At 44.9% G+C, this 13,269-nt stretch overlaps 1 protein-coding gene across 1 annotated transcript in view; it reads right to left on the bottom strand.

The window, feature by feature from the left end:
* Positions 1 to 13,269, bottom strand: part of LOC113177229 (uncharacterized) — a 130,525-nt gene that overhangs the window by 23,771 nt on the left and 93,485 nt on the right.

Raw genomic sequence — 13,269 nt, 5'->3', positions numbered from 1 at the left:
GACAGGTCTTGCTGAGTTGCTGCAGATCTACCTAAGTCCCTGAGGTTGACCTTGAAATTGTAATCTTCCTGACTCTGCCTCCTGAGTCTTTGGGATTATAGGCATATGCCATTGCACCCAGTTAGAAAACAAATCCTTTAAACAGTTCATGGTAAAACAAAGTAAAAGTACTGTGCCATTTGAATCATAGCATGGGAAACCAATAGCTGATAATATTGTGGAGAGGGGACGTTGTCATTGGGAATGTGGAAAAGAAGCTGGAATTTTAGGAATTTATTGGCAGATGCACAAAGGTTTAAGATGGGAGACAGGGTTCTGGACTTGGCAATTTGCTTCCCATGCATTTAGAATATTCAGCAGGATTCAGGCAGGTGGCACATACTTATAATCCCAGCAACTCAGGAGACTTCAGTATCTATTCAAGGCCAACCTCAGAAACTTGGTGAGACACTGTCTCAAAAAAAAAGTACTGGGAAAGTAGCTCAGTGGTAAAGTACCTCTGCATTCAATCCCTAGTCACTGCCCCCCCCAAAAAAAAAAATAGAAAGGGAGAAAGAAAAGCAAGCTCAGCAGGAAGGAGGAACCGAGGATCCTGCAGACTACAGCTCCCTGATGCAGGAAAACAACACATGTAGTTGTGATTCTGATGATCATCCCACTCCTCAGTCCCCACACAACCCGGGAATGTGCTAGAATACTGACACTTAAGTGCCCAGATAGGGCTTCAGGCAGGGGCTGAAGACACTCTGCAGAGATAGGGCAGGGTCTCCACCACTGACATATGCCCCACTTCACTGTCCAGCTGGGAATCAGGGCTGGCCTGCCCCAGAGCAGACCCAGCCCTGCAGATCACAGAGACTACCACAGGGATTCCCACTCACGACTCATGGCAGTCAGTGTGGCCAGTGGCCAGGAGCCTCGCTCCCTGTTTCAGGAGGCCACTGCACACTCACCATTCACTGGCTTTTGAGTGGCCCAGTTTTCTCCCTGTAGATCTTTAAGCACCTGCACAGCAGAGCAAACAAGCCTCCCGAGCAAAGCAGCAGGAGCCTAATGATGGCCACCAACACTGCCAGGCCCTGGAGCCACCAGGGTGGCCAAGCCTGCCCTCTTCACTGGCTGTGTGCTGGACTGAACAACGCTTACCTAAGGGCTCCTGAGGGACAGGGCTTAAGGCTTCACCCCCTCAGGCTGAGCCCAGTGAATCTTCTGTCTGGGTGACAGATGACATTAAAAGCAGGAATGAATGGGGTCAGAATGACAGGTTCTTGGCTGCAGCTTTCTTTCTTCTTTTGAGGTGCTGGGAATTGAAATCCATAGCCTCAGGCCTCCGCTAACCAAGGGAAGGTTTTCTTGTAGTAATGGAATCCAGCCCAGCCAGGAGCATATTTGCCTTGAATGTTGCATATAAGCTCCTTTCAATTTAGGGTTATAGATGTCTGTATATTAGTCATGAATGGAAATAGTATAATGACACTTCTTGTAAAATTTCACCTCCTTTGTCTGCTCTCTGCTCTTGTGAAGAGACAGATTGAACTTTGAACTGGGAGGCTCCCACCCAAAGCAGCAATATTGAATGATGATATGTGAGGCACAAAGGTAATTTAAAAGTTTCCAGAGTTCCCAAATCCAGATGACAGGATGCATGATTGATTGTCAAAAACATTCCAGGAAAAAGAAGGAAGGAAGGAAGGAAGGAAGGAAGGAGGGAGGGAGGGAGGGAGGGAGGGAGGGAGGAAGATCTTCAAGAAAGAGGAACAGTTGTTATTTATTTTGAGAAAAAAAGGAAAAAGGTGGTTTACTGCTTTGTTAGCAAAGGAGAAACAGAAAACTCCTGGCCCAGAGCCTGTGATTCTCTTCATCAGCAGGAACAGGAGGCTTTTAAAGAGGTGATTCAAAGGCTAAGTTCCATGTGTTCTCTGTTGGAGTTGCAATTCACTTGTTAATTTGGGAGACAGTCATTTCTGAGATCTTGTGGTACAACCAAAAAGTATGGATTATTTCCTTCCTGTCATGGGTAATACTCAGGGACTGGTAAATCTACCTAAAATAGGAAAGAAAGGTAATCCTGTTTTCCCTAAGAATAGGGAGGGGGAGAGATCAGGGAGGAACAGGGAGAGAGGAAAAGAAGAAAGCATATCCATTTAAAAAATAAATTGCAGTGGCAGAGCAACAGGGGTTATACTCAAGCATAAAGTGGACCAGTGTTGCATTTCCCCACTGTCAAATTCTACATTCCATTTCTATGGAAAAATGGGCAATGACAAAAACTCCAAACTAGAAGCAGATATTTTAGGGAATGTGTCATTCACCAATTTAGAGGAAATATATTCATTTTTCCGCAGCCACAGGGAAGAGAGATTTTCCTAACTTATTTTTCCTGTTAAAATTTCCAAAGATAAAGCCTAGAATTTAATTTGAAATAGCCTCCAAAAACAGAACAGAGAAGGAACCTATAGTACACACTCAGGAGAAGAAAAAAGGCAAATAAACATTTTTAATGATTAAAAAAGCAAAATAATTTTCTCCCTGAAATCTCTCTCCTGCCTCTTTGGATGACTTTTCTTTTTTTAATTTTTAAAATATTTTTTAGTTACACATGGATACAATGTCTTTATTTTGCTTATTCATTTTTATGTGGTGCTGAGGATCCAACCCAGTGCCTCACATGTGAGAGGCAAGAGCTCTTGTCACTGAGTCACAACCCCAGATCTGGATGGATTTTCTTATCTTTGAGAAAACAAAACAAAATGCAGGGTACAGACTTGAACTGCCAATTATATAGGAGATATCTATGTTCAATAATCATACAAAAATCAACATCTTTGGACATTAGAAAAATGTAAAATAAAACCCATTGTAGACAACATTAAATAGTATAGATGAAGATATTGAAGCACATGAATTCTCATAAACTGAAGGAGTTTAAGTTGTTATTATTTATTTGTGGAAAGTGCTTTACTATTGAAGATACCTGATACTTTCCCACCTTAGAGATTTAGGGAAATCACCATGACAACATGTAAGAACAACCATGTTCATCCAAACACGGGAAACCCAGTCAGGTGGTTTAGGAGAATATACATTTTGGAAGAGAGAAATAAGGAACTGTGGGAAAAATGGTCACTAGGGGCCAGCCACATTCTTGCTTATATTATACTCGGTTTTAAAACGGTACAAAGTACCATGTTTAAATTTTATATTGGTATTACAAGCATGTGGTATTTCACATGTACACATGTTTGAATAGAAAAAAAATGTAGAAACTATGAGAAAATAAAAATAAACAAAAGCACATGAAAGAATCACAGCATCCCATGTGTACATGTAACAAAACTCATCATTACAAAGATGAACATTTTTCCCAAAATCAATCTACAATATTTTCCCATCAAAGTTCTTATGTCATAGTGAATTTCATTTTATGTGTATCTATGAAGCAGGAATCTAAAAATCTATGAATAAATAGAAGGATAACCAGGAGAGGGCGAATGCGGAAGGCAGGAGGAGAGGGAAAAGGTAATTACTAGGGACTGAAATGGAGCAAATTATATTCCAAGCCTGTTGGATTATGTCAAAATAAACCCCAATAGTACTATAACTGTAATGCACTGATAAAAAAAAAAATTCAGCATGCTTTACTTTTAATAAAAGAACGCAAAGCACAAAGTCCTAAAACTCATCCACAGTTAAATATGTGTTAAGTAAGCCAAAAAGCTTTTTTTAAATTTTTTTTGTAGATGGACACAACACAATGCCTTTGTTTTTATGTGGTGCTGAGGATCGAACCCGGGTCCCGCTCGCGATAGGTGAGCGCTCTACCATGGAGCCACAATCCCAGCCCCCCAAAAACTTTTGAATTACAAGAGCAAAACAAGTAGCTAACATTACCTGACACACGTATATTAGACATATGAAGAAGAAGAAAAAAAGCAAGTTATCACAATATAAACAAGTCCATACAGGGATCCAAATGTATGTAAGAATTACATTCTTCATGACACTAGAATGATCTCTATAAATGGAACCATAACACGGCCAACCTCAGCTACTTAGCTAGTCCCTGTCTCAAATAAATAAAGGTAAAGTACCAGGACGTAGCTCGGTGGTAAAGCACCCCTGCGATCAGCCTCCAGGACCAAAAAGAACCAGGAGAGGAAGCTGCTAGCCCAGGGGAAAGCCTGGTCCCTAGACCGCAGCTCTCCCGCAGGGAAACCCCTAGTGCACAGCAACCCGGACGCCGTCCAACCTGTCAATCACCGCGTCCTCAGGGAAGAGGCCGGCGGCCCGCGCTCACGCCAGAACCGACCTGCGGCTGGAGCCGGCTGCGCGGCGACCCTGCCCGGCTGGCCCGTGGGACTCAGGCCCGCAGAGCCCGGGGGCTGCCGGAGTCCAGGCGGTCAGCTCCGCTCCCGCCGCAGCGGCACCCAGGGTCTCCCTCCCCAGGCCCCCTCCGCAGGCCCCAGATGCCCCCAGCACACTCACCATTTCCTGGCACTCGCGAGCCAGGATCAGAGTCCCCACAGGAGACCCTAGCCTGAGGGCAGGAATGGCGGAGTCCGGGAAAAGCACCTCGGCCGGATTGCGGAGCCCGCCCCCTCTTCGCCGGCCGTGAGCAGGATTGGACAGTGCTCACTACTCTACGCGCTCCTTATTGGACACGGCTGCAGACCGCGCCCCCTGAGTCTGAGCCCAGTGAGCCTGCCTTCTGAGTGGCAGAAGAGGACAACCAATCCAGGCATGCATGAGGCCGGAATGACAGGCCGCAGTTTTCTTTTTCTTTTTTTTTTTTTTTTTTCCTTTGAGATCTGGAAAGGACACCCCAGAGCTCCAGGCTGCAGTGATTTTAAGGGAAATTTTCCTCCCAGAAGTGGGGTCAAGCCCCACCATCAGAACATTTGCACTTAAGCTTGCATATGAGGTCATCTCAACTTATGGATTGTATATGTTGCCGTATTATTCATGAATGAAAAGAATATAATGACAGTTACTGTAAAATGTCATTTAACTTTTCTGCTCGCTGGTGTTGTGAGGAGACAGATTGAACTTTGAACTGGGAAGCAACCCCTTAAAGCAACGATATCCCATGAAAACCATATGCAAGGCACAGAATTTTTTCTAGTATTTATATCATAGAAGAAAAGAAACAGTTGAAATTGATTTTAATAACATAACCCGATATTTCATAATATCACCTTTATGTGATTAAAGAAATACTACTAGTGAAGTATATGTTATTTGGAACAACACCCTCAAATCTCTCTCCAGCGTATCTCAATTCACAGCAGCTACGTTCCTGATTTGAGAGCCATGGGTGCCCTCCATTAGGGAGGTAAGGGGCCTGCTCTAACCCTTTATATGCTAGCATTGAGGGATACAGTTGCTTACTAGTATTTCTTCTCAGGTCTAAAGACACAATGCCCTGAGTGAGAGCAGGGAGCTCCAACCAGGAAGTGTCCACTTGATGCTGGTCAGAGGTTCTTTCCCATTGCAGAAATCAGACAGCAAACAAATGAAGATGAGATCACAGGAGGTGAGGGACACATACCCTGCAATCTGTCCGCAGCCTTGACTCCATTGTTTAAGTAATTTAAATGCAAACTTCTAGTTTGGCAATTTGGCCTTACACCTAATGGCCAGGCTGTGATATCTGTTTCCTCCTCTGGTCAGAGGCCCACGATGGTAAGCAGCTAGGCTGGTAATCCTGATGAGCTACATCTCATTCCAAAGCCAAAATACCTCCACCAGATCACAAGGTTTATGCAATATTTCTTATTCTCTTCAGACTTGGAAAGTGACAATTATTCAAAAAAACACAGAATCTGTGAGATATAGGTATAATATAGTATAGTGTATTACATATTATAACACAAATAGAACCCTCTCATGTATCTGAGTCATCTTGGGGCTCCCATTCCAGGATCCGGGGAATCTGGTTCTGTTTACATCTAGAGAAAACATCAGCTAGAATTAATCTCAACCCACCATTACACAACAAAATATAGGTTGATATTGAAAATGTGGTGCAGTTAATCAGGATTTATCAACTATAAAACAGGCTGATCTAGAGGGCTGTAAAATACCACCAAGTCCTGTGTTTTTAAAACACAGATGGAAAGGCACTGTAGCGGTGAGCAGCTGAAACTTCTTTATTGGGAGAATAGCATGAAGGGAGGTCAAAGGGGGACATATAATGTTTTATGTCATCAGCTGAATTGTGTCCTCTCCCCAAATCTCATAGTGGATGTTGTAAGTACCAGTGCCTCAGACTGTGGCTCTATTTGAATATATGGCTCATGAAGACATGATCAGTGTTAATTCAGTTAGTTGGGTGAGGGCTAATCCAATTAACACTTTGTCCTTATAAGAAGTAGCAATAAGGATACAGAGAAGCACAGGGAAATGTCATGCAAACATAGACAGAAGATGGCAATCTCCATGTCAAAGAGTGGGCCTCAAAGGAAATCCTTCCAGCCAGCACCCTGATATGTAGCCTTGGGAATTAGGACAAATAAACTTCTGTCCTAAACCCCCATCTGTGGTATTGTCTTTTGATGCCATATGGTACTGAGGCAGCCCACTAGGACACACATACTCTGTCCCTGCAGCGTGTCTGAATGAAGATGCAATTGAATCGCGTCACATTCCACCAGCACTGAAAGGCTGAACTGCTGCAAGAAATGACATTTCTCACTGGAACATTATGAAGGCAGGTGAGGACACAGCTGCTGGCCTGATGGGGCTTTAGAGATTTGTTTTGTGGTGTGGCACAGTCCTGAAAAACTCAGAGAGTACTTTTACCTCAATTGTTTGTGCAACCCTCACTCCTCTTTGTCCCAACACTTTCCTGGCAAAGATGTGAGTTTTTAAGTCTTGTAAAGGAGTGTAAGTAAAGTGGAGATGACTGGCACATGGGCTACCTGGGGCAGGTAGCTAAAACGAAAACAGTAGCCACGGGAAAGGAACATTCAGGGTCCAGTAAACATTGAAAATGATGTGAAAATGTTTTCTCTGTTATTTCTACAAGTGTGCAATCTGGAGATTTACACCTATTCAGTGGCCAGAGGGAGGAATGCAGTCTAGATTTCTTGGGCAATGGGAACGTAGGTCACTCAAGTGGTCAAGTCCTCAGACAGAGACTAGGGGAGTCCCCATACTTGGCCATTTGTCCTGGCCTATCCTAGAAATCTCCCGTTCCTGCCATGGAGACCCTTCCCCAGTAGACTCATCTAACCTCAGACCAGAGATACCATTGTTCATGATGTGGTGAACTTCCTCTTTCCCCAGGGAGACAGAATTAACAAGGAGCTGCATGGAACTCGCAAAGAGATTGTCTTACATGTAGGCCAAAAATTAACACTGACCATCCTGGCTGACTCCACAGGACACTTCCATTAAAAATCTTTATACCCAGATCAGGTAAATGTGAATAAGTACATAGGCCTCCATCCAGTGGTGACACTGGGTCAGAATAAGGTCTCTGGATAAACATTTGTGTAGCAAAACTAGGATTTAATACTTAATATCCACCCTACCAGGCATGTCCAGTGGTGCAAACATGAACATTCTGCCAGTTTCAACATGAGATACCCTACTCCTGTCATTGCAGGTCGCCTACAGTCTCCCCCACCGCAGAGAGAGAGAGAGAGAGAGAGAGAGAGAGAGAGAGAGAGAGAGAAGGCCAAAGGACTTTCCAGGGGTGATCACAGGACTGGCCTGGATTGGTCTTCTCTGGACTGCTGTTTTACCCTTGGGTGCCTCCTAATAAGCGGCCCCAAGGGTGATGGGTCAGGGCTGAGTCCACATGTGAAAATGCTCCCACTCTGAACTTTTTGGGCCTAGAACCTTGGAAAGTTTGCACACATCAAGAAAACATCTTGCTCTGTTGTGCATCTCCCTTCACATGAGCTGAATAGGGGACTGTCTCTAGAATGCATGTATCTGGTCACCAGAGTTCTATGTTCTGTTGGGTTTTATCGCTAAGAAATTGAGGTCGCTTCCTCCAAGTGCAATGACCTGGACCTCTTCCTGTACTAAGACCTCCCTAAAGTGTCCTTTGGGATGCTGACTTGTCATCTGCTTCTCCATGCAAAATGGTACAAACAGAAATGGACTTTCTGCCCCTTGGGAAGCTGTCAGTGTGACGCTGCCCACCTCAGTGGAGGCTAACGGCAGGCCTGGCAGGTGCCCTGGAGAAGACTCAGACCTCGATGGCAACATGAGAACCCGACTAAACTAAACCGAGTTTAATCCATATCTTGAGTCCATGTTCTGTCTGGAGGCAGAAAACCGCCATCATCATAGAAGAGTAAAACCCGCCATGTGCCAATGTAAAACCCAGCTGGGCCTGAGCTCTCTGGCTCAGTGCTGGGCCACTTTTGGAGAAAAATGCCTGCGACGGCCACATGATGGCAGCCTTGCACAAACCGAGGCCAACCTGAGTGCTCTCCCTGGTTCTCACCAGTCACAGGGATCCCAGGCAGTGGGTGCACACCTGCCTTTCTAAAAAACCTCAGAGGCCCTGCCCAGCGTGCATCCTTAATTGCAGCTGGACACTCTGTACTTTACAAGAGAAAACACAGCATCAGAACTGCCCACCCCTGCCTGTCTTAATGCAAACAGAGCTGGTCTGTTTCAAAGGGAGCTGTGTGCTGCCTTGCTCCCCAAATTTCAGTGCTGCAAAAAGTCACATAGTACAGAGAAGACACATTGTAAAGAGGAGCTCAAGGGTCTCTGTGTTTAAGGAACAATGTGTGGCTTTCAGTGAGTCCAGGAAAGCTGATTCCAGAATTTCCTAACTTTGTAAATAACTCCATAGACTTGCCAATAAATAAATATGTAAAGACTCTGACTAATCCACTGAAATGCACCCTGCTTCTTTCTGCCCTAGTTAAATGTGGGAGGCCTTAAGACTCCTGTTCCCGAGATCCCTTCACATTGGATGATACAGCTGGGAGTTGGGTCCTTTCTGCTCCACTGTGCTGTACCCTGAACCTCTACCTTCCTCTCAGTCTCTGACACCTTTGACAGCCTCTACTGTGGGAGAGATTCAGAAAATACTGGAACACACTTAGAGACATTTCATCCTCAGGCTATGATGCCTTCAGTTTGGTTCCATGTTCCTTTCAGTATTTTGAAGTTTGTTTCTCAGTAACTGCATTCAAGTTATTTGGGGGATCAGTTTGCTCCATTTATGACATGGAAACAATGTTTCTCTTGAAGCGTTGACTGGGAAGCTTAAGGCACATGTCCAGGATTCATGGATGCCCAGTACACAGATGTCTCACCTTTGATGATGAGAAAAATGGATGTGGGGTGAGAAGAGGGAAGGGAGCCAGAGGGGAGGACAGAAGATGCGCCTGCCCCCATGAAGTGCAGGCTAATGGGAGCCAGACCTGGTCCTCAGGTATGGTGAGAGGAGTGGGTACTTTCCTAGCTAAGGCCATTTCCCCAGCTAAGCCAGCCTCAGACTGGTAACAAATGTGCCCAATGTCCTCCCAGCCCTGGCGTGCCATGTGACTGTGGGAGTCACAACCTGAGGTCAGCGCACTCTTGGCTTATTGAGGTTCAATGAATGCAGCCATTCTTTCCAGGGACCTTGGGCCAGGTGCTGTGCTGAAGGCTGGCACAGACTCTTGGCATGGCAGACATGGCCTGCTCTCTCCTAGGATTTTCTGGCCAGTACAAGTAGCAGCCTCAAGAAGAAGAAAAGGCAGTAGGGGACCAGGCTCTAGTTTCACCCTCCTGTTAACAAGCAGCCTGTCACATTGGCCTTAAACAGTGCTGATGAAGGAGCTCCCTGCTGGGGTCCTGCTGAGGGGTTGGGCAGCAGGGAGAAAGCGACTCAGAGAACTGTGGGAGTCGCTTGTGGCATGGTCTGGTGACCTTGAGTTCCCTAGCATGGCCAGAGGAGCAGCCAGAAGCAAAGGGTTCACTTGTGAATATTTACCCTCGGTGGTAAACTCCCCAAGATCAGAGTCAAGGCTCAATGTCCAGGCAACACTGACACATTCAGCCCCATACAAATGTCCAAGCCTGAATATTCAGGGGAAAAAAACTCAAGATGACTTGGACTCTTACAATGCAGTGCCATTCTTGGTGTGACATCTCCCAAGAGGCAGTGCTGAACACACCAGGATGAGCTTCCTAACCCGAGTTCCCAGTGACAGCTTTGCAGGTCATGCAGGGCAGAGCTGGATGTCCCAGGCAGTTCTGAGGCTCTGAGTTGGAACAGGGGCATAATTGGGTCATATCTTTCTATATTTCTACATACCACCCCAGAAATTACCTAGCGCCACTGTAGTTGTACATGCTTCGAGACCTTTAGCTCAAGAAGTACAGCTCAGAGAGCACAGTAGTAATTTCATCATTTACATTTGAGCATTATCTGAGTTAGTGAACCATCCATATGTTTCAACCATCATTCTTAAGTCTGCAAAAGAGCTTGTAGAACAGAGGTACCAATTGAACATGCCATATTGTTCCTCTTGAATATTGATGTTCCTTCTAGTTTTTAAGCCAGTATAAAAATAATCTGTAAAATGTAAAGATCTTACCCCAAATAGTAAAAACAGAGTGGGGGTAGAGGAAGTGTTTTTGAATGGGGGAGGATTTGGGTTTTCTCCCATCCCTTTCCCATAAGACCAGACTTCCTTGGATCCTGTCTTCTTGGCACAAGCTCTGCCCTTGAATGATCTGTGTCCCCTTAGCCTCTTTGTGTCTTTTGCCCCTATTCAGCTCTCTTCCTGGGGTAGTTGTGCTGAATGAAGGAGGTGGGAAGCAGCGCCCCCTCCTGGTCATTCACTATTAGAACTAGGAGAGGAACCAGCGATGGCCAGACCAAAGTTCAGTTGTGAAATAGAGCTGAGAAGCAGGGAGTACCCCGTTATGAGATACAAGGGCCCAGGCCACAGCCTGGCTCCTGGAAGACACAACGACTCCATGTTGCTTTCTGAGAGAGGTGAAATGTAGTCTATGTGCAGCATCTGGTTTAAGAAGTCAAGTGAACCCTTCCCCATCCACAGGGTGGAAAGTCTTGGAGTCTTCAGGATGAGGGTGGGGTGGGGTGGGGCTGTTGGGAATCGTTTGAGGTGACCCAAGCCTCTGATGTCTACTTCTATAGGATTATTAGAGTCTAGCAGGTAAAGTGGTTCATCTACCATGTGAGAGAATGTCATTGTGACTGCATGGCCATATCATAGAGACTAGATCATTCTAGAGTGAGGGGTTTGCACACTCTGTCCTTGGAGCTAGAAGCTTAATGTCATTTGGGGTGGAAACAGTCTCAGTTTAATACAAGATGAACTTGTGCCAGGAGTCAGGGGACATCGATCCTCTACAGCTCTGCCCCAGCTGGTTGTGCAAGGTGGGAGACAGGGCCCCCCATGGCTGGCTTCCCTCTGTGTGCAGTGAGGGGCTTCTCCTGCAGGCTCTCATGTTGCCTTTGGAGTTGGTGGCTGCTCTGTCTCTCCATGGAGGTTAGTCTCTGGCAGACATTTGAGCAGCAGCTGGACAGAAGGACAGTGGGCAAATATGTGGCTGTGCTCAACCTAGTACAGCCTGGCTTTCTGAGGACACTGTGCAAAATTGTTTTCTTCTTCCCAGAGCACTTACCCAGAAATAATCACAGAAACAAGGAACAACAGAAGGTTAAATCTAAAAAAAATCCAATAACCCAATTAATAATTAGCAAATGATCTGACCAGACACTTCTCAACAGAAGAAATACAAGTGGTCAACAAATATATGAAAAAATGTTCACCATCATTACCAATTAGGGAAATTCAAATCAAAACTACACTGAAATTTCATCTCATACCAGTCAGAATGGTATCCATCAAGAGTACAAAAATAAAAACAGGTGCTGGAGAAGATGTGGAAGAACAGGGACACTTTTGCACTGTTGGTGGGACTGTAAATTAATACAACCCCTGTGGAAATCAGCATGGAGGCTCCTCAAAAGACTAGGCATGGAACCACCATATGAGCCAGCTAGACCACTCTTCAGTATTTATCATGAAGAATTAAACTCATCATACTACAGGGATACATGGATATACCCATATTTATGCCAGCACAATTCACAATTGTTGAACTATGGAACCAGCCTAGGTGTCCATCAATGGATGAATGGATAAAAAAAAATGTGGTAGGGATACACAATGGAGTTTTATTCAGCCATAAAGAAAAATGAAATTGTGTCATTTGCAGGAAAATGGTTGGAACAAGAGACCATGGTGTTAAGTGAAAGAAGTCAGACTCCGAAGTTAAGGGTTGTGTGCCTCTCTAGGGAAGCTAAAGAAGAAAAAGAAAAACAAAGCTGAGGGTGGACCTCCTAAAAATCAAAGGTAGTCAGAGAGGAAAGGGACAAAGGGATGGGACCAAATGGGGAGAGAGGAAGGGGATTTGCTGGGCAGTGATGTTGGCTAAATTATACTGTTTTAATGGGTGCATGTACAAATACATAACAAAAATCCCAGTAATATGTATAACTATAATGCAATAATAAAAATGGGGGGAAAACATTAAGTCCATATAAGCCTTGAAAAGGACCTAATTCTGGCCACAGGTTAGAGCATGGCTTTTAAGAGACTTGCCCCCTTAATGGGCGCAGAAGGTTGAAAGTTACACTTTCCTACTGGGCTAGTAGGAAGATGAATATAATCCAGGACAGATTGTATTTATTTATTTTGGGTTTCAAAATAAAACGTTTCCATGCAACGTAGGCACTCTGCCTACTGTGTCCCAATGGGTAAATCAACTCTGAAAGTGCTTGCTTTTTTTCCTGTATTATACATACATTTCTGTCAGTGGGCAAACAATTGTAACCGACAATTTCTGTCTAGTTTTGGGCAAATCATTTTTCACTACATCTACCATGCACATTAAGAACCACATATTCCTTGAGTGAACAGAACAGGTGGAGCCAGGTTGTGGATTCCTGTCACAGGTGCCAGAGCCACGGTCAGTTCTGATTGGCCACAAGTATTAGAATTTCCTTAGGCTGAGCAGGATGGGAGGGAGGACTTCAGAGCACTGCTCACTTCTGATTGACTGAATGCTCAGTGGTCTTATTGGACCCAGCGGCTGCCAGAGCCCCCACATGCTGGACACTGCAGGCTGGAAATGGTCCTCTTATGGAATCCTGCCAGTTGTACGGCGCAGAGGCTTCCCATCTGTGCAGGTGAATCTCTAGCATGAAACGCCTCATGTGCAAATCTTTGTGTAAAAGTGATGGAAACGTATGTCTGTCTTGTGGAGACATCTAAC

Source organism: Urocitellus parryii, chromosome 13 (genome assembly GCF_045843805.1).
Source record: "Urocitellus parryii isolate mUroPar1 chromosome 13, mUroPar1.hap1, whole genome shotgun sequence".
Taxonomy (NCBI): Eukaryota; Metazoa; Chordata; class Mammalia; order Rodentia; family Sciuridae; genus Urocitellus; species Urocitellus parryii.
This window is presented reverse-complemented; position numbering and strand designations above follow the sequence as displayed.